Below are 21,091 nucleotides of genomic sequence, written 5' to 3'. Positions count from 1 at the left end.
TTGCCATCTTGTCCCTTGATGAGGTCAGCCTCTTTCACGGGAATTCTTATAGAATTCCAAATAATACCATGGGAAGGGATTATTTTACCTCTGTTTTACAACTAAGGAAACTGGGACTTAGGTCACTTACCTGAGACTACCATGAGGTAAGGGGAGCTGAGATTTGGACTTAAGCTCTTTGGTTTCAAAATCTGGCCAGACCATTATATGACTGAGATAATATATGTGCAGTGCATACCACAGTACCTGCATAAGATATATACTAAAGAGACAGGAGGGAGGTACCCATGTCTTGCTGGTACAAAAGCCTGATCAGATCCCTGAGAATGTCCTGGTGCAAACTCTGTAACCCTTCAGAGAGCATCAGCCCTGGAGGAGCTGGGAGTGGGGACAGGGACGGTCGCAACTGGCTCAGACACTGAGAAGTTAGTTCAGTGTAGAGGGGAAAAGGCAGCATCCATGCGGACCAACCCTCCCAGGGTCCTGGTATTTGGTCAGGGAGGAAAACATATGACAAAGAGATCTTCCAGCGCTGTGCTGGTGCCAACTCATACCAGTTGTGAGAGCCAGTTTTGTTCATCGTTTCCAACTCCACTGTGAGTGACGTCACAAAAGTAGCTTATAAGCAACCACGCTAGAAGTATTTACACCGTGCAAATTAACTAACAATGCAATGGAAGCTTCCCTTTCCTCCTCAGAGCCCATTGTTAAATATTTACACACCATTGAGAAGAACAGTCAGTAAGAAGTAAGAATTAAGCTACAAACCAGGTTGCAAGGGCTTTTTTCTAGAAATAGAGCAATCCAGAATCTTTCCCAGAGGACAATGCACTGGGCCTGGGACAAAGCAAACTACTAAGTCCAAGGCTTTGGACAGAGGATCTCTTTTCAGAAACAGAAGACAAGGTCAGCTGGGGAGGCTGGATATTTAGGGCCTGCGTAGGAGGTTGGAAACTCTGGTGTTACCCGCTTGAAGGAACGATGAGTCATAGAATCTGGGTCAGGTCAGAGCCAACAGTGGATCAGGTGTCCTCAGCTGTGTGGTAAGAGGGGCTGTCAGAGGCTAGCCAGTTCTCTGATCTCATTGAACCTCAGAATCACTTGGAAAAAAAAAAAAAAGAAAACAACCCAATTCCAAATACTTATCTCAGACCCATTATATGGCAATGTCTGGCCAAGGGGTCTGGTATAAAATTCTTTTCAGGTTCTAATTTTCAACCAGAGTTGAGATAAACCACTCTACAGTTCCCTTTACATACCAGCTAACAGTACATCCCTGTTCTTATTCTGGCATTGGCTCCCACCGAGTATATCCCCCTTTCCCAAGCCAGGAACTCGACTCCCAGTTCTAAGAGGGATAACCATTTATTGCCACTTTTGTGCCAGATCTGTTGCATATTCACCAGTCATCCTGTGTGATCTATTACTGTCCTTGTCTCTGTATGCAAAAGAATGAAGCTAAAACACGGCAGAGCAACTTCTCCAAGGTCATAGAATCGGTAAGTTGCAGGATTGAGTCTAGAATCCCATTCCAGTTGTTTCCAAAATCTATTGTCACCATACCCCAGCATCAGCCCCTTAGAAGAATCTTACAGGTTTTTTTGTTTTTTTTTTTTTAATAATTATTTATTTTTGGTTGTGTTGGGTCTTTGTTTCTGTGTGAGGGCTTTCTCTAGTTGCGGCGAGCGGAAGTCACTCTTCATCTCAGTGCGCAGGCCTTTCACTGTCGTGGCCTCGCTTGTTGCGGGGCACAGGCTCCAGACGCGCAGGCTCAGTAGTCATGGCTCACAGGCCTAGTTGCTCCGCGGCATGTGGGATCCTCCCAAACGGGGGCTCGAACCCGTGTACCCTGCATTGGCAGGCAGACTCTCAACCACTGCGCCACCAGGGAAGCCGGAATCTTACAGGTTTTAACTTCTTCCCTCTTATCATAACTCTTGCCCTGGTCATTAGCTGTTTGTTATTTGTAGTAGGTAGATACCTTCATCCAGAATGTTCCAGCAGCTCCTGAAGGCTTTTATAGAGAGATTCTAGTTTCTCTCATGAAGAAATGAGACTGGGAGTTTGGATTTCTCTTACTGAAGGAACAGTAAAATGCAGAAAACTAGCTTTGATCTACGCCTCCATTTGGCCCCATTTAATGAGACGTTAGTGAAGAGAAAATTACGTATTCAGAAATTGTTATAGACTCAAAAACTCCTGTCTGATGTCTCTCTTCTCTCTCTTCCCTCAAACCTCAGAGGAAATAGACATTGTTTTTTTTTGTTGTTGTTTTTCTCTCTTAAAGGTCCCTTCCAGACTACCTGTCCCCAACCTACAAACATCAAGCAGTCTTGGCAGACAAGGGTTCCCTGAATGCAGTGAGAGAGTCAAACAACTTCAAAAGCTCCCTCCCCAAGCTCGTGATGGTCCCTGAAATATTGCTTAAATTGTTCTTTCTCCTCCTCCTTAGCGATGCCAACCAGCTCGGCACCTGACAGCCCGGCATCCAGGGGAGGGAGAGGGCTGTCAGGAATCAAATGGGAGACCAAAGGCAATAAAGCAAACATGTCGTTTTTAGTTGCTTACACTAGCGAGAAGGAATAATCAGTCTCTCTCGCTTTCTTGTTTTTCAACTAGGCTCAGCAGGATTCCCTCACCCCCACCCCTTTTCTTTACACTGAGGGATTGTGACTCTCTGCTTCCCACCCAAGCATCAGCGCTCTGTCATCCCTTTTCTTCACAATCCTGTGGGGTGGCCAGGATTCTCCTACCCTGCTAAACGCTTTTCCAGATAAAGAGGTGAAACTACCTGGCACGATTGCCAACTGTGTGCCAAGTGCCCTGTGAGATGCTTGCACGCATGACCTTTTGTAGCCCTGACTCTAAGTTACTTTCCAGGCTTCAGTTTCCTTTTCTAAAAAATGGAGGTGAGAATCCCAATTTATAGGATTTATGCGATGATCTAGCAGAGTCTTGTGTCACTAGAATACAAGGTATATGAAGGAAGATAATCCGAACAAAGCTGGGAAGGGTGAATTGACCCAGATCGGGAAAGAATTTGATTGTCAAGTTCATTCACTTGTTCATTCATTGAATCAACTAATGTTGACTAAATATCTAATTCTGTTGAGACTATATGCTAAGGCTCAGGTCTAGAGTCGCAAACAGACCAATCATGGGACTGACCTCATGAATCTTATAGTCTTGCCAGGGAGAAATGGGGAGGGAGAGAGGGTCTCACGAACAAACATGTAAAGAAATATATCATTTCCGACTGTGAGAAGTGCCGCTGAAGAAAATACAGGGGGAAACTCATATCGTGGGGAGAGTCATGAAAGACATCTTTTTCTTTTTTTTTCTTTAAACAACTTTTTGAGATACCATTTGCATACCATACAATTCAGTGGTTTTTGCTATATTCACAGAATTGCGCAACCATCACCACAATCTAATTTTAGAACATTTTTGTCTCCCCTAAAAGAAACCCTGTACCAATAGCAGTTAGTCCCGAGTTCCCCTTCCCTCCACCCCCTGGAAACCACTAATCTCCTTTCTGTTTGTACAGCTTGGCTTATTCTATACCTTTCATATAAATAGAATCATACAGTGCTATCTTTAGGGATTGGCTTTCATTTAGCATCACATTTTCAAGGTTCATCCATGTTGGAGCATCTACCTGTACCACATCATTCATTTTCATTGCCAAATATTATTCCATCGTATGGATATGTTGCATTTTGTTTATTGATTCATTAGCTGTTGGACGTTTGAGCTGTTTCCACCTTTGAGCTATTATGAGTAATGCTGCTGTGAATGTTGGCGCGCTCAACCAAGTAACATCTAAAATTGCAATTGCACTGATTATCCCACAACTTCAAACCCTGCATATCTTTCTTCTAACCTAACAGTGTATGAAAACACACCATGCTTTCCATCTTATCTTTTCCTAAAAGAAGGCAGTTTTGTGTGAAGGGATTGTGGCAGCCTATGAGTCGGAATAGTGGAATTTGTGAAGAGACAACACCTGAATGATTCGGAAAAACAAAATTGCTTAGCTAGGCAATGCTTCTTATGTGACAAGTTTGCGATGTGCGTGAATTTGCGCATCTGTACGCTTATGAGACAGGCCATATGCAAAAGGTGCAAACCTGGGGCCCAGAGGCCAAATTCATCCCCACGGGCATGCTGTGTTGGATAAAATTATTGCATCCAGCATTTTAAAAATATGGTAAAAATCTCGATTTCTGCTTTGTCTTGAAAATGTAGGAGCTCCAGCCTCACAAGCACTTTCCCTTTCAGATGGGGTCACCCTACTGCAGTTGCCAAGACCCCACGGTTCCCCATGAAAGACATCTTTGAGGAACCAGCAGAAATGCTGAAATCTGAAGGATGAATGGGGGGTGGCTGGCTACTAAGAAAACACGTCTCCACATGATCAGGAGAGAGCTTGAACTTGAACCTATGTGAAATGGGGAGTGCATTACGGTTTTTGAAGAAGAGAGTTGCATCCCCCTGTGCTGTTTTAAGATCACTCTCTCCACAGTGGAGGAAGAGCTGGAGGGGGACAGACCAGTTGGGAGGCTGTTGAGGTAGTAGGGGGGCCCTCTGGGAGAGCGTGGGACAGGATGGCTGCTAGGGATATGTTCAGATACAGTTAGAGCTGATGATTGATTGGCTGTGAGGAGGGGAACCCGTGAGCATTGCTGAAGATGAGCGTTGGATTCTGGCGGGGGGCGCTGGAGAGAAGCACAGCGCCAGGGAAGGGAGTAGCAGCAGGCCTTCAGGAGGGGGAGGGATGAGCTCAGCTGTAGAGCTGCTGCCTTTGGGGTGCCTGTAGGCCATCCAGATGGAGACACTGCCAACCAGCTCTGAGCCCAGGAGAGGTCTGACTGGGGAATGGGAGAAAGAGTCAGGACTCCGTGGCTGTGCATTCACTTTCTGTTTCTGCTTAACAAATGTCCCCAAACTTAGCAGCTCCAAACAATGTACATTTATTATCTCACAGTATGTCTGTCATCGAAAAGTCCAGTTATGTCATTGCCAGGCTCTCTGTTCAGGGTCTCAAATCAAGGAGTCGGCTGGGGCTTTGATCTCAGCTGAGGCTCAGGGCCTTCTTCCAAGCACTTGTGGTTGCTGGCAGAATTCACTTCCTTGTAGCTGCATGACTGACATGCCTGCTCTGTTGCTGCTGTCAGCCAGGACCACCCCCAGTTCTTATAGGTTACTCCCTGGCCCTTCTCACAGCCCCCTCCGTGGCAGTTCACAGCACGGCTTCCTCAAGGGCAGCTGGCGAGCACCTCTTACACTTTGACTGTCTTTCTTCAAGGCCCCAGTCTCTCTTAAGACTCATTTGATTTGGCCAGACCTATCCAGGGTAAACTCCTATATGATTAACTCAAAGTCAACTGCTTCTGGACTTTAATTTTATCCGAAAAAAATCCCTTCACCTTTCTCAGGTAACATCATTTAATCACAGAGTGATATCCCATCATATTCACAGACCCAACCACATTCAAGAAGAGGGGATGTACAGAGGGTATATAGGGCATGGGAATCTTGGGGGCCGTTTTAGAATTCAGACCCCCCCCACACACACTGGATGGTAAAGCAGGCACAAGAGGAACCGACTCTCCTAGCAGAGCATGTAGACTGGAAACTGAAGAGTTCCAGGTTGTTCGGCTCAGTCATGGATTCTAGGTTGAAAATGTCCTTCTCTCAGCATCACAGGTACCGTCAAACCACCTGGTGCTCCGTGGGGAGGAAGCAGATGCCACAGCCCAGAGGCATTGGTCATGAGAACAGCTTAGGGGCTGTGGGACATAGGGATTCAGGGGAGATCTGTAACTAAAGTTCACTGAGTCAAACCTATTCTGTGTCGGACTGGAAAAGGACTCTTCCTTCATGGCTCCCGTTGAGCAATTTTACTAACCATCTGCCTCTTTTAATTAGAGTAGATTTTGGAAGAAGTGCGGTCAACTCTGGTTCTTGCACTCAAATGCTGGGGAACATTGGGAAAGTCTCTTTGGCTCGCCATCCATTCAGTTGGGATGTGGTGTTTGAATAAATTACATCTGAGGCCTCTTCCAGCTCTGAAATTCTATGCTTTTATTCATTGGACATACATTGTACATTCCAAGAACAGTATGACTTTTTTGGGAATCGGGGGTTAATAAAACATGGTTCCAGGGAATTTCTTGACAGTCTAGTGGTTAAGACTCTGCACATTCACTGCCGAGGGCACGGGTCAATCCTTGGCTGGGGAACTAAGATCCTGCATGCCATGCAGCATGGCCAGAAATAAAAAATAAGATGTGGTTCCAGCCTTTAAGAAGCTTCTCTTCTGGCTGCTGTCTGTGGAAAAAGTCAAGACCACTGACTAGCCCAAGCTCATCTCTCCACGGTGAGAACACTCAGGGAACTGAGATATTTCAACAACATTGGGGATGGCATGCTTATTGTTTCTGTCATTTTTCACCAGTCTAAAGTCATGTAATAGTACTACCAGAGGAAAATAGAAACAAACAAGAACCTTCTAGACCAAAGAGCTGATTTCATTTTTCCTCATCCTCATTTACATATATATTTTTCTCATCATTGTAACTGTAATCAACACACACATTTCACTTGCTTGTTTTTTTTTACTCAACATTATATTATGACCATATTTTTTCCATGACACTCTAAACCTGAAGATACCCATTGTAGCGTATTCTGTAATATTGAAAAATTAGAATGAGCCTGAATGGCCAACAATAGGGAAGTGGCTAAGTGAATTACAATGCGTCAACTTGAGGGAACATCATGCAGCCAGATAATTGTTGAGAATGATTTTTTAAGAAGGGCGGAATTCACAAACCACAGTGCTTACTTCCGAGGACAGACAGAACAATTCATTTAAAAAATATACTTGGGTGAATCACAATATGTTATATATGTATGTATTTTTTTATCCTTCTCTTTATCAGTTATACTCTGCCTGTTCTTAAAAGGGATTTCAGGTGAGTGGATTTGCTGGAGGTAATTGCACCAGTGTGCAATGCTTGATTCGTGGTCTTTGGAGGTAAACAGGTGGTTGAAGGGACTTCCCTGGTGGTCCAGGGGCTAAGACTCCGAGCTCCCAATGCAGAGTGCCTGGGTTCGATCCCTGGTCAGGGAACTAGATCCCATATGCTGCAACCAAAAGATCCCGCATGCCGCAACTAAAAAAGACCCCGCGTGCCTCATCGAAGATCTCACGTGCCGCAACTGAGACCCGGTGCAGCCAAATAAATAAATACAGTAAGTCCCCTATATATGGACCTTCAAGTTGAAAACTTTCAAAGATTCGAACGCGCATTCCATCAGCGTCAGGCATGAGCGAAACTGCAGCTTGCCCTCCGTCTCCTGTTGCGGACGATCCTTCAGCTCTACGATCTCCCACCCCCTCTGCCTCCTCCAGTCAGTAACTCTTCTTGCCTGTTCGCTCGATGCCAGCCCCTGGATGCCAGCTGTTGTACGGTACTGCTGTACTTTTCAAGGCACTGTACTGTAAAATTAAACATGTTTAATTTTTTTTCTTGCTTTTTATGTATTATTTGTGTGAAAAGTATTATAAACCTATTACAGTGCAGTACTACATAGCCGACTGTGTTAGATGGCTACCTGGGCTAACTTTGTTGGACTTAACGAACAAATCGGACTTACGAATGTGATCTCGGAATTGACCTTGTACGCGTATGTAGGGGACTTACTGTAAATAAATAAATACTAAAAAACAAAAAACAACAAACCAAAGGTGGTTGTGAGTCCTAACAGAGTGATCTTGGGAAGACCACTTTAACCCACTGGCTCCTGCTTTCCTCAGCTCTGTAGTACATACTTGGAGTTCCTTCTTCTAAAAGTGGTTTTGAGGTTGAAATGGAATAATACAAGTAAAGCAGTCAGCACAGTTCCTGGCGGATGGTAGGTGATGGATAAATCTGCCCACTTCCCTTTATACCCTAGGGTACTGTGTCTCAGTAGCTAGGTCAGATGATCTCAAAGGTCTATTCTATCTTTAAATTGATTTGGAATCTTGAAAAATGTTGCCTTTCCGTCTTTCATTATTCATTCAAACCCTTGTGTGTCTGGTCTTGGGATCCCTGGAGGCATGAATGCATTCCATCTTTACCTAATGGAAAAAATATAAAAGAAAGAAGATGAAGAAGAATCAAAACTAAGTGTCCATGTGGAAAGGGTCCTGGACCACGAGAATGATCTCCTTGTACTCTGTCCTTGAATGATGTTTTGAGTAAAGTTACTTTCCCCTTTAACATGGTTCCCAACCCTATGTGCATAGGAAACATGTTCGGGTTAAAAAAACAGATACCTACCTTTGGACTTCAACCCAGAGTTTTATTTAATAAGTTTGGGGTGGAGCCTGAGCATTTCTGAGTTTTTATAAAAGCTTTCCAGGTGCAGCCGTGGTTGAGAATCGCTGCCTTAGGGAACCACACCAAAGAAGAGTAAGAGTGGTGGTCCATGTGCTCAAGGCATGTTCAGCCTGGTAGAGCGATACAAGATCCACCAAATTCAGTGGCTTCCATTTCTCTCTATTATCTCTCTATAAGCAAATAGATTATAATTCTAGGATGTCCTCTTGGCTCTGCAATTCTGTGATTCTGATTGAAGGATACCTTTTGTTTTGTTTTTAGCAAATGTAAGAAAATGTAGTATTAGCCACGTGCTGATAGCTGAGGCGGTTTAGAGTGAGGCGTTGGGATACATAGGGTCCAAAAATAAAGGATGGCGCTTCACAAAAGGAAAATCTTGAAACACACATCTAACGAAATAATTTTCTTTCTGTTGGAGAAACTAGAAACAAGAAGAGAGACTCCTCCCATTCCAGAAGAGATCTCCAGCAGGCGTTCCACCATTTAAGCCCAAGGTAATTTCAGTTCACAAGACTCGTACTGGAAGCCTGCTGTGTAGGCCCTGGGAATACAGAGACAAGTGAGGCACAGTCTTTGCCCTGTGGGTCACACAGTCTGGTAGGGGCAAGAATCAAATGGGCAATTACAATAGAGTGTGAAATGGTCTGGGATAGAGGCTGGTGGTGATTTCTGTGCTGGCACAAAAGAAGAGCACCTGACCAGCTTGGTGGGATCAGAGTAGGGATGCTGGCATGGGAAATCTCTAGGCTGAGTTCTGAAGGGCAGGGTGGTGGTGTTGAAGGGAAGAAGGTCAGAGAAGACTATTGCATACAGAGGAGACTGTGAATAGAGTGAGATGGAGCAAAATGCCTGGCATACTATAGGGCCTCAAAAGAATTCCTGTTGAAAAAGAAGGAAGAAAAAAAGGAAGGGAAGGAAGGATATGTCTACTTCGTTTCATTGAAATGTAGACTTTGAAGAGCAGAGAGCTAGAGGTGACATTGGCTGAGCGATTTGGACTTTATCATGATGACAATGAGAAGCCATCAAAGGATTTCAACAAAGAAGTGATGTTTTCTGACTTGTGTGGTAGAAAGGTCACTCTGGCTTTTGTAGAAGCTGGGATGGAAGGGGACAAGAATGGGGTGAGAGAGAGCAGGTAGGAGGCTGTTGCAATAATTCAGGTGAAAAATGATACCATCTGGCCTAAGACAGGGATGGTGGGGATGGAGAGCATCTCCTTTATTACAGGATGTAGTCACAAGCCACACCCACTACCTGCCTCATGTGGTCCAGCCCCATCACCATGGCAACATCCTCTTTAAAATCCCTGACCAGAGAGAGTGGTAACAACTCTTACATCTGTTCCTGGAAGTCCTGCCTCTAAGTTTTTTCTTTCTTTTTCTTCTTTTTTCCCCTTTGATTGTATCTGATCCAGCCTCACTGGGTAATTGAGTGTTTGAGAGTAAAAAATTATCTCAGCAGCTTGGCCCTTATCTTGACAGCAAAGCAGTACTTTTAATTTAATTTTGTTCGGAGACGCATGGGTAACAAATTTCACTAATCGCCCGGCTGTCGCCTTCTGCATGGTAACGAGCCGTTTGTTACCAGGCAGCCCAGCGTAAATACATATGGGGGAGCAGTCGGGGGACAGAGACAGGGGCTGGGGAAGAAGGAAGGGACAGCTGCAATCAGTATTAGCCAGGGGCTTCCCTGGTGGTGCAGTGGTTGAGAGTCCGCCTGCCGATGCAGGGGACATGGGTTCGTGCCCCGGTCCGGGAAGATCCCACGTGCCGCGGAGCGGCTGGGCCCGTGAGCCATGGCCGCTGAGCCTGCGCGTCCGGAGCCTGTGCTCCGCAACGGGAGAGGCCACAACAGTGAGAGGCCCTCGTACCGCAAAAAAAAAAAAAAAAAATATATATATATATATATATATTAGCCCGGCTGGGGCTGCCACCAGGTGTAGAATCAGAGATGGGAATCCGGCTGCGTAACAGAAAGGGACGGGCTTGGGCGTTGGGTTCCCCGGAGCTCCCCGGCTTGCCCTGCCTCCTCCTGTCCGGGTGCACCCTCGAGCAAGTGACGTCACTCCCCGCATCTTGAGGTTCCTGTCTGAAGGCGGGGTGGGTGCCCCCTACCCCACTGGGCTATGAGAGTTAAACGAGAAACAGCACAGTCAGTTAATACGCCACTAAGCACTATGCCATGCTCTTTCCAGTGCTGGTGAGGACCTTAATGGAAATACGCTGCCCACCCCCACCCCACCCCCCGCCATCCAGTGTTGAAATTTCTTTCAGAACATCAGCTCCAGACTGTTGGCCAGCTTTTACCTGCATTCTCCAGAGATGGGGAGCCCACTCACTATTGAGGCCGCCAGTAGTTGTGACTCTCAGAATTGTCTCGGTACACTGGTGTGAAATATGCATCTTTCAAGATTTCCACCCTACCTCAGCCCCCGCCCTGCCCCTGGACCCCTGCAAGGGGTAAATTTGCAACCTCCTCCCTAAGTAAGCTCCCTCCCGCCCAGATTTGGTTAACTCTTCTTGTATCCAGATAAAAATGCCCAGATGAAATCAGTGCTAGAAAAGCCCTTATAGGTCATGTGGCACAACTTGGCATTTTACAGATGGGGAAACTAAGGCCAAGAGGGAGGGGAATAAATTTTAAAATAGCTGTTATTTACTGAGCATCCATTACGGGCCAAGCACTTTACCTGTGTTCTCATTTAATCCTTTCAGCACAAGGTCTTCTCCTGATTTTGTAGATAGGGAAACCGAAGCACAGAGAGAAAAAGCAATTTGCTCAAGTCACATTTTAAGTAAGGATCACAGAATAGAGATTTAAGCTCATGTCTAACTCCAAAACCTGCAAGCTTTTGTGTTGTGATTTTGGTCTCAAACTGCACAGCAACTCAGGAACTAGAAATGAGGTTCCCTGGCTTCTGGTCATACAGCCACGCTAGAAAAAGGTGCATCCCAGGGATTCCTGTGTAAAAGGTGGCAAAGATTCCCATCTTCTCTGTAGTATCTGGACCAGAAAGCAAGGGAGACTGTGAAAAAGCTAAAGAGGTAGCCAGTCTGTCCCTCCCCCTCCTCCCTGACCCCTGCCAGACTCCAGCCGATGGATCCTTGGTTCTGAATTTATGAGCCTTCTTGGTGTCTCTCTTTCTTTCCGTCCTAGAGGGCTTGACTCTTCCCTCTCTCAGCTAATTAAAAAGCCCAGCCTGGGCTGCCAGCCTTGGATCACAGGCTGCTGGGCAGAGGCACTGATGCTGCTCTGATAAATCACTCCCTGGGGCCATGGGAGGCTGGAGCATTTGTCAGAGGGGCTGAGCTCATCCAGGGTTCCTCTGGGACACTTGGGGACTGCTACAAATGGACCATGTCCACCCCTGCTTACCCCAGAAGGGGCTTCATTAGGAATAAGAAAGTAGGAACCACCCAAAGCTGATGGGGTATGTGTGACACCAGAGTCATCTTCTGAAAGCATTTGTTAGATCGTGTCATTCCCTCATACACTTTTAACAGCTCCCTCTTGGCCTTCGTAATAAATTCTCCACTTCTTAGCCTGATGTTGGGTGAGGTGTAGCAGAGCATTGGAAAGCATTGCCTTTGGAGATGGGCAGTCCTGAGTGTAGATCCTGGCTTCGCTGTTTCCTTACTTCGGATGTGTTACTTAACCCCTCTGTGTTTCATGTTCTTCACTTATGAAATGGAAAGAAAAAACTACATATTGACAGATAGGTATACTTATGCATATGTGTGTATATACATATGTAGGACTCAGTGAGGCATTGTGTACACAGCCCTTAACGTCATCCTCGGCATTCTGCTCCATCATTCTGTCCCTGTGGCTGCAGCCATTCCCACTTGCCATTGCTACTTCCACCGTTCTGACTGCTATTACCTGTTGTTAATTTTAGCCAAACCTGCCTGTCTAGCCTGAAATTCCATTCCACCTTCTGCCCAAACACCCACAAACACACCTCGTACATCTTCACCTGCTGGTGTTTGCTGGTGTGGTTCCATCAGCCTAGAGGGCATTGTCAACCCCACTCTAATAAAGCCGGACTGTCCTTCTGGGTCTGGCTGGAATAAATGTCACCGCCTTTCTGAAGCTCGCCCTGATGCCTCCAGACGAAATGTTCCCGTGGCACGTTACCTATATCTCTCTTATCATCGAGTCCTTGTCTCTTCTTTAAAATCATGGTTAGTCCTGTATGTCTCTACTCCCCTCCTGAGTGGAGACCAGGGGTGGTGGCTTGCTCACACCTGTATTGCTAGTGTCTGAAATCATGTTTGAGGTGGTAGGCATGCAGTAAATGTTCCCAGTTAGAATAAGAATCCCAGATACGTTCATCCCCTCTATTGTTAAGGTCTTTTCTTCCTGATAGATCAGAATGCTTTATTGCTCATTCATCCTGTTCTTCCTGGCAGGTGGGGGCTGGTGATAATAGCGGCCTCGCCTGGGCTTGGTGTGAATGGAGTGAGCTGTTGCCCTTCCACGATGAGTGATTCCCCAAGCCGCAGAGCTAACCAGTTCCACAGACTAGAGTCCTGTGCTTCTGACTTTCATTGTAGTCTTTAATCCACCAGGGCAGGCTCTGTTCCATTCTCAGCCTCACCTGGTGAAGTCTGAAAGGATTTCTCCAGTTTTGAATTACTCTTCTTTCCTTCTCTGTTTCGCAGAGATGTTTGGTAGAAAGAAATTCTACTCTTGTCTCCTCGCCCAGGGTCCATTGCTGGAGTTACCCAAGAGTGCCTCCCAGTGGTTTTAGAAATAATTTTTCACTCTGAGAGCAGGAGCCCTTTGTGCGATCGTGCATTTCATCAGTCAGGCATTCACCAGTCCTGCGTTGTGCGTAATTCATGCTTTACCCTGTGGTATGTGCTGGAGATATAGGATGGATCAAACCTAGTTCCTGGCCCTGGGAAATTTAGCCTACTGGACGAAGCAGGGTAACGTGAAAACAGATGTAAAGTCCATTGCGATAAATAATACGATGGAGGTTTATGGGGTGTTAACAGGAGCACAGAGGAGAGCCTTCCAGCCCTGTCTGGAATGGAAGGTAGTTAACAGGAAGAGGGGGGAGGAGAATTTCCTGAAGGAAAGGAGAGCTTAAAGATTAGGTGAAATGAACCTAGCAATATCTAGGAATGGAATGGAGGAGAAGGGCAATCAAGGCGGAAGGCAGTCCTGGAGGCAGAAAGCTGGGCTGGGGGTTGAGGGTGGGTGGGAGAGGTCAGCCAAGCTCAATGACAGAAGGCTGGGGACCTGGGTAAGGAGCGAGGACTTGGTGGATGCAAAAGCACGGGGAAGGGTTAGAGCATCTTCATCAGACAGTGACGAAACAGTTATCTTACCCCATATTTTTATTTCTGCCATCTCCCTGTGTGTGAATTTTTCCTGCAGTATATTGTCTTTGGCTTTCCCTGTTTTCTCACACTTTCTCTGCTCCTGTCTTCATGTTCCTCATCCCCCGTCTTCTCCTCCTGCATAGATGTCTTCTTGCCTTACTTCCATCCCCCTAATCCTTCTTCCTCTCTTTTCTCCTCAAAAGTCTTAAGGCTGTTTTGCCTTCCCTGCAAAATTCCCTTGGTCTGTACCTCCAGTTTTTTTTTTGGGGGGGGGGTTGTTTGTTTGTTTGTTTGTTTGGATATCTAACTTCCTGTCTACTACAGAACAGCAGTTAAAAGTCAGAGATCCTGGTTCTACTGTTACCTTGCTGACTGGTTGGAGAAGCCACTTAACTTCTCTCTACCTTGGTTTCATCCACTGTCTAAAAAAATAATGAGTTGCACTGTGTCTGTGCCACCATATTCTACAACTCCAGCAGCCACCTTCAGTTCCTGCGTTCCAGCCCGTAGATTCCTGGGCCCCTGGAACTGTGCTGGGAGGGCCTTGAACAAGATGAGTTCTAAGCATCCGTTCAAATTGATGGATGCATTGTATTTTTCCTTCCCCTCCATGTCCCCCCATCTCCTTCTCTCCCCATGTCCGTTCTCTTTATTTCTTCCCAGTTCTAACTAGCACCAGACTGCAAGATGCCTGTATCCAAAGGGAAGCGCTTCCAAATGGGGAGAGTGATCTGTAATTGAAAGATGATGGTTTGGGCAGAAGGCATTTGTTTTCATACTCCCTGCATTACGATTCACAGTGTCTCAAACCAGCTGAGACTCGGAAGACTGTATTAGATACGAATTTAGAGGCCTCCCAAGGAGCCTGAAGACTGAACGAGATAAATTCGAGGATATGTGCTATTTGGGGGAAGCTTCATTCTGGGAAACAATAGAATATTCTTTGTCACTCAGCACATGGATTAGGGGGTCTTGTTGGGGTGGTAGACAGCCTGGGATTCTGTATAATATGTTGTTCAAGAGCATGGACTTGAATGCTAGTCTGAAGTTCAGGTCATGCAGTGCCACTTACTGACTGTGCCGCCCTGAACAATCCACTTCTCTTGGATTCAAGGTCGTAATCTGTAAAATGGGAGTGATGATGTTATTGTCTGAAAAGAGTTACTGTCCAGATTAATTGCATTAACCCACTTAGTCTTCTACTTACATTTCAGAGATGAGGGCTCTGAGGTCCAGAGAGGTTAAGTTACTTACTAAAAAGTGATAGAATCAGGGTGTACACCAGGCTGACCCCAAAGCTGGTGCTTGTATCTTTGACATTATACTGTCTCATGCCTGGTCCTGAAATCCTCTAAGTTTATTTTTAATAGACTTCAGGTAGGGGAGGAGGAAAGGTTAGTAGATGGGCCTGGAGATGCAATAGGTATGGGTTTCTATAATTGGAAAGGAAGAGAGAGAACACAGATTAAGTCATTCATTTGTGCTCACCTTAATTCTATAGGAATTTCCTAAGTACTTGTTTGAGTATAATTAGGTCTGGGGCCCAAAACTGAATCAGATGTAGCGCATTCTGTCTATGCCCCCAGAATTTGGTAGGAGGGAAGGATAAATGACTAAAATGACAAGTTAAAGATGCTGAGATGAACTTTATGGGTATATACACTTAGGGACACCAAGGAAGTTGGGATCTATTCTAATTGGAGGTGCAGTCAGGAAGGCTCACACATAGGCTGGGAGCAACATTCAAACTTAATCTTAAAAGAAAAGTAGGTCCTCACTGCACGGAAGAGGTGAGGGAGGACATTCCAGGAGGAGGCTAATATTAGTTTCCTGTGGCTGCCGTAACAAATCACCTCAAACTGGGTGGCTTAAAACAACAGAAGTGCATTCTCTTACAGTTCTCAAGGCCAGAGGTCCAAGATCGAGATGTTGTCCGAATGAACTTCTTCTGGAAGCTCTGAGAGAGAATTCATTCCTTGCCTCTCTCCTAGCTTCTGGTGGCTAATGGCAATCCTTGGCATTTCTTATCTTGTGGCTGCATCATTCCAATCTCTGTCTCCATCTTCACATGGCCTTCTCCTCTGAATGTCTCAAATCTCCCTTTGTCTTTGTCTTAAAAGGACCCTAGTCATTGTATGTACGGCCCATCCTACATCTAGGATGATGTCATCTTAAGATCCTCAACTTAAATACTTTTTTTTTTTTTTTCTAAATAAGATCACATTCTGAGGTTCCAGATGGACATATCTTTTGGGAGCTACAGTTCAGCCACTGCAAGTGGAAATCAGAGAAAAGGTTCCTAGGTGTTGGAAAGCAGCCAGATGGGGCCCCATGCCAACAAGAGGGGGTTCTTGGGAACATCTCGAGGACCTTCGATTCTTGATGCTGGCTGAAGCTGGGTCACCCCTTCTCTCTAGACCCCAGTTTCCCCATCTTTAACAGCAAGGCTCAGCTGAGATGATCTTTAACATCTTTCCAGTGTTGATATTCTGGGACCTTGGGACTCAGGCAAAGACTGTTTTGCCCAGTAGACCCCAAAATAGCAATGTGGACAAGAGCTGGACCACAGCAGGTTGGAGGAAACACCGGCCGTCCCAGCGGCCCCGGCTGGACCATGATAACAGCTCTCCAATACCGCTGTTAATCTTTAATTGGTATTTGATTTGATGTAACATGATCTTCTGCTTGTAAAACACCCTGAGATGTTTCTGCGTTGTGAGCGTGTCCTGGAAACGCGGGTTTATTGTATTAACAAGTCTCGGCCTGAACATAAAGGGAGATAATTAGAACCAGCAAAGTCCCTTGGCGCGCTCAGGGCAGGCAGAAAGCTCTGGGGAAAACAATCCTTTCAGCTGCTTTCATGTATCCGAATGAGAAATCTGTTGGAGCAGCCCCAGTGGATAGGGGAGCTTGTTAGGGTCACACAGCACACTATTTCTAGCTCTCAGCCTGTGCCACCTTTATACAGCTCTTGTGGTGCACCCCTCTTAAGTTTTGGCTACAACCCCTAGGAGCTCAACCTAGGAGCCCTCTGGGTGGCCAGCAATTTGTTTGTAAGATCTTTTGGCATGCAGAGCGTGTTTTCTCATACAAAACAAATATATCAACAGCGGCAGAGTTTCCAGGCTAGCCCACAAAAGTTGACTAACCTCCTAGTGGATCAAAAACATTGCCATACTATTGAGATGCCTACCAGGTGCCCACATGAGCCCTAAATGGTTCTTTAACCTGAAAAAAATGTACCTTAAGGGTGGCGAGGTTATAAAGTGCGGTTATTTCTAAGAATAGCCCTAGTTGGCACTCTACCATGCAATATATTTGAATTAGAATTATGCCTGACATAGCAAGTATATAATAAAAGTCTGTGCAAACTAAGGTGGTTGGGTTCCAAGGCTATTTCATAAAAAGTGTACTTATGTAGAATGCACTTGAAGTAAGAGAATACACCAAGGTTGGTTAGCTTCTAAGGCTGTCTACAGCATTCTGTCTAACCTCTACCCTGGTGTGCCTGAGCTATGGCAATAGTAAAAGTGGCAGTTTGGAGCCAAGGTTGGCCCCTCAAAAAGTTGCATAGTCTTCCTGCAAATTGATAAGATTATGAATATGGATTAAGTTTCCAGTCTTGTCTCCAAACCTAGTTAATCTGTTATGTATGAGAAATATGAATAGTGTCACATTCACTACATATAAATATCCTTTATGAAGTTAATTTTAAAGAAATACGTCTTCTGTGTTTCTATACAGTGTGCCGGAAGAGCATTTGTGGGCGTGGGAGCACACACGCACACACACAGTCAGACACATACCATCACCATTGCTCTGAAGGTATCAGCATCCATGGGCACCCAAGGGCATGGCTTGGGGCTTGAGTGTAGATTCCATTGAATGTATAACTCATCTCTGTATGTTTTGTGTTTTTTCTTTTCTTTTTCCCTCTGAATATGTGAATTTTAATTTTTTTTTTAATTTTTTGCCATAAAAAGGAACAAAATTGGGTCATTTGTAGAGATGTGGATGGACCTAGAGACTGTCATACAAAGTGAAGTAAGTCAGAAAGAGAAAAACAAATATCATATAGTAACACATATATGTGGAATCTGAAAAAATTGGTATAGATGATCTTATTTACAAAGAAGAAGTAGAAACACAGACATAGAGAACAAACGTATGGATACCAAGTGAGGAAGGGGGGGTTGGGATGTATTGGGAGCTTGGGATTGACATATATACACAATTGATACTATGTATAAAATAGATAACTAATGAGAATCTCTATGGGTTTTTTATAGGAATATTTTAAAATTAATTTTTAGTGGAGTATAGTTGATTTAATAGTACCTTTCTTTGATTTTCCATCTGCAGGAAAAATGGTGAACAATTGTAGGAGGAAAAAAAAAAGTTTAAATATCAGATTTCTGGACCTCACCCCAGAGAGTCTTGTTCAGTAGGTCTTATCATGGGGCCAGAGCACTGTATTTACAACAAACCCTGTAGGAGATTCTGAGCTAGGGAGCAAGCAAAGCTGGATCTGCTCAATAAGGTGAAGATATGATTGAAAGAGAGCTGCTTTCTAGGGTCTAGGTATCGGTTAGTGGTTTAAGAGTGGCTGTCTAGCGGTAGTGGTGGCCCTGTGCTCCTAAAAGGTGAGAAGATGCTCTAATGGTGACTGGATCAGACAGGTAGGCAGAGGTGGATGACACCTTAAGTCCATGAGAATGGCATTGGGGGCAGGCTGGGCCACTCAGCAGCCTCATTGTGGGGCCAGTCCTGATGGACTTGGCCCCAAATGGGGTCATGCTCCCTGCTGGGCAGAGTTCAATGTACTGCACAGGGCGGGCTCATCCTTTGAACTTCAACCTGGTATAAAGTCCCAGCTCCACCCCACTTAGCACCTTCAAGGCTTCGGGCAAGTAATACAGCTTCCCTGATCTGTAGAAGTACTGACAGTGTTATAATGAGATTGAAGCATAATAGTGTGGGTAAAGAAACTATTAGACTAGATGGCTCCTCGCCCAGGGGCAAGAAAGACTTCTGAGGACTGAATTGAGGACCTTCCCCCCCTCTTCATTCTCCCACCGAAAGTTCAAGGATGACAGTATTTATTTTCTTGTTCAGAGAATGTAAACAAGCCACAGCCTGGACTGGCATCAATAATTTATACAACAAATCACATAATGTGCATAATACACAATTTTTTAAAAAATTATTTTATTTATTGATTTTTGGCTGTGTTGGGTGTTTGTTGCTGTGTACAGGCTTTCTCTAGTTGCGGCGAGCGGGGGCTACTCTTTGTTACGGTGCGTGGGCTTCTCATTGCGGTGGCTTCTCCTGTTGCGGAGCACAGGCTCTAGGCGCGCGGGCTTCGGTAGTTGTGGCACGTGGGCTCAGTAGTTGTGGCTCGCGGGCTCTAGAGCACAGCCTCAGTAGTTGTGGTGCACGGGCTTAGTTGCTCCGTGGCATGTGGGATCTTCCCAGACCAGGGATTGAACCCGTGTCCCCTGCGTTGGCAGGCGGATCCTTAACCACCATGAGGCATGTTTAGCTTATATTTATCAGATACTTTTGTAAACATGGAAGACATGTTGATTAGGTTGATCTTTGACAAATACCTACAGAGTACGAATATACAAATGAGGATATTACAGCAAAGAGAGGTTACATAATTTGCCCGAAATCACACAGCTATTAAATATCAAGCTGGAATTTAAACCCAGGTCTTCTAGTCCCAGAGCCAGTGGTCTCCTTTTACAAGTTCATCAGCAGAGTAGACACAATTTATATTGCATCGTTGGTTGTTTTGGTCTATAGCCTTGATGCAACTTGAATAATTTAATGTGGATGTAGCAAATATTTTCATAACACATTATTAGATAAATGAATACTATTGGTAGAAATTACACTGTCTTCTGTTTACAAAATTATCTTTCTTATACTCAGAGCTGACTAGAGATGGAATGGGTTGCAGGGAGAGTTGTGAGATTCCTGCTCTAGGGCGTGTATAAGTTAAGGCTGGATGCTACTGAGGATAATCAAGAGTGAAATGGGTTGGGAGAAAAGGCTAGAAAATCATAGGGGGAAAAAAAGAACAGTAATAATAATGCATAGCATTCAATGAGTGCTTACTAAATACCGGGCACTGTGCAAAGCACAAGCATATAGTATGTATACATTGTCCCCAATTTAAAGGCAGGGGAATGAAAGTCAAGATGGTAAAGTAGACTGCCTCATCTGGACCTTCAGTAAGTGCTCACAGCAGGATACAACCCAGGTCTGTCTGACTCTAGTCTGTGATCTGGCCCTGAAATGCTTAGAGCTCTTAAAAAGGATTGGTGTGTGCTTTGTAACCGTGGCCTAGGCTTCTGCACATATTTCTGAATTCTCTGAACTTGGAAGGTGAACCCACAGACTGTCAGCCCCATTGAGGCAACTTGTTCTAACCCAGTGGTATGCTGGCAGGCTGGCTCTCTGAGAAAATGTAAAAAGCCTTACTTATAGCATTTGCTTATTTCTGTGGTGTACATTCTCCTACCATGTCATTTCAAGCCATAGATTTAACAACTACCAAGCGGCATCCCTGAATATTTAACAATTAGCTGTCTTGAGTCAGCTGGAGCCAGTTCCAGTATGCCATTGCTCCAGTTCCACTGACCAACCCGGGATGCATCTCCTAGGAATTGCTATCTTGTCTTTCCCTGCATCTCACATAGTCTGGCCCATAGAGGAAATACAGAAACTCGGTACATATTTGTTGATCGAAGAATAAATAAACAATTGAATGATTCATGAATAATCAAAACTAGAGAGGAGGATGGGAAATACTGTCTTCAGCCCTGAAATAAGAAGAACACAACATCGTCTCACTAGGAGATTCTGCCTGCTTATCTGTACTTCTCTATAACAATGAGATGACCTGTTGAGGAAATTCTGCCTGCAAGTACAGTTTGGGTGGAGATGTCAAAACCCTACTTATCCCTTTCCCTTTCTGAGCCATCACAAGCCAGCAACTCTGCCTTCAGACGTGCTTTGCATCTGATGACGTTTCTCCAGCCCCAGTGTTGCCACCACAGTCAAGTCATGCCCCCTCCTTCTCAGCACCTTTTTAGTTGTTCTCCTGTTCCTTAGGGTTAAGGGCAAACCTCTTAACCTGGCCTTCAGAGCTTTGCATGTTCCTGCCCACCTATCCATCCTCATGTCATGTCACACGTCACTGTTTCCACTGCATCCCACCCTGGAACATCCATCCTGCTGCTTGGAACAGCCTTCCTCCCCGTCAGGACTGGGCTTAAAGAGGTCCCTCATCCCACCCTGTTCTTCTCCACTCTAGCGTGAAGCAGAGTGCACATGATATATTCACATCTGTCA

This window comes from Delphinapterus leucas, chromosome 6 (genome assembly GCF_059928025.1).
Source record: "Delphinapterus leucas isolate spDelLeu-1000000601 "Yukka" chromosome 6, BTC_Dleu_Yukka2, whole genome shotgun sequence".
Taxonomy (NCBI): Eukaryota; Metazoa; Chordata; class Mammalia; order Artiodactyla; family Monodontidae; genus Delphinapterus; species Delphinapterus leucas.
Note: the sequence above shows the minus strand (reverse complement) of the source record.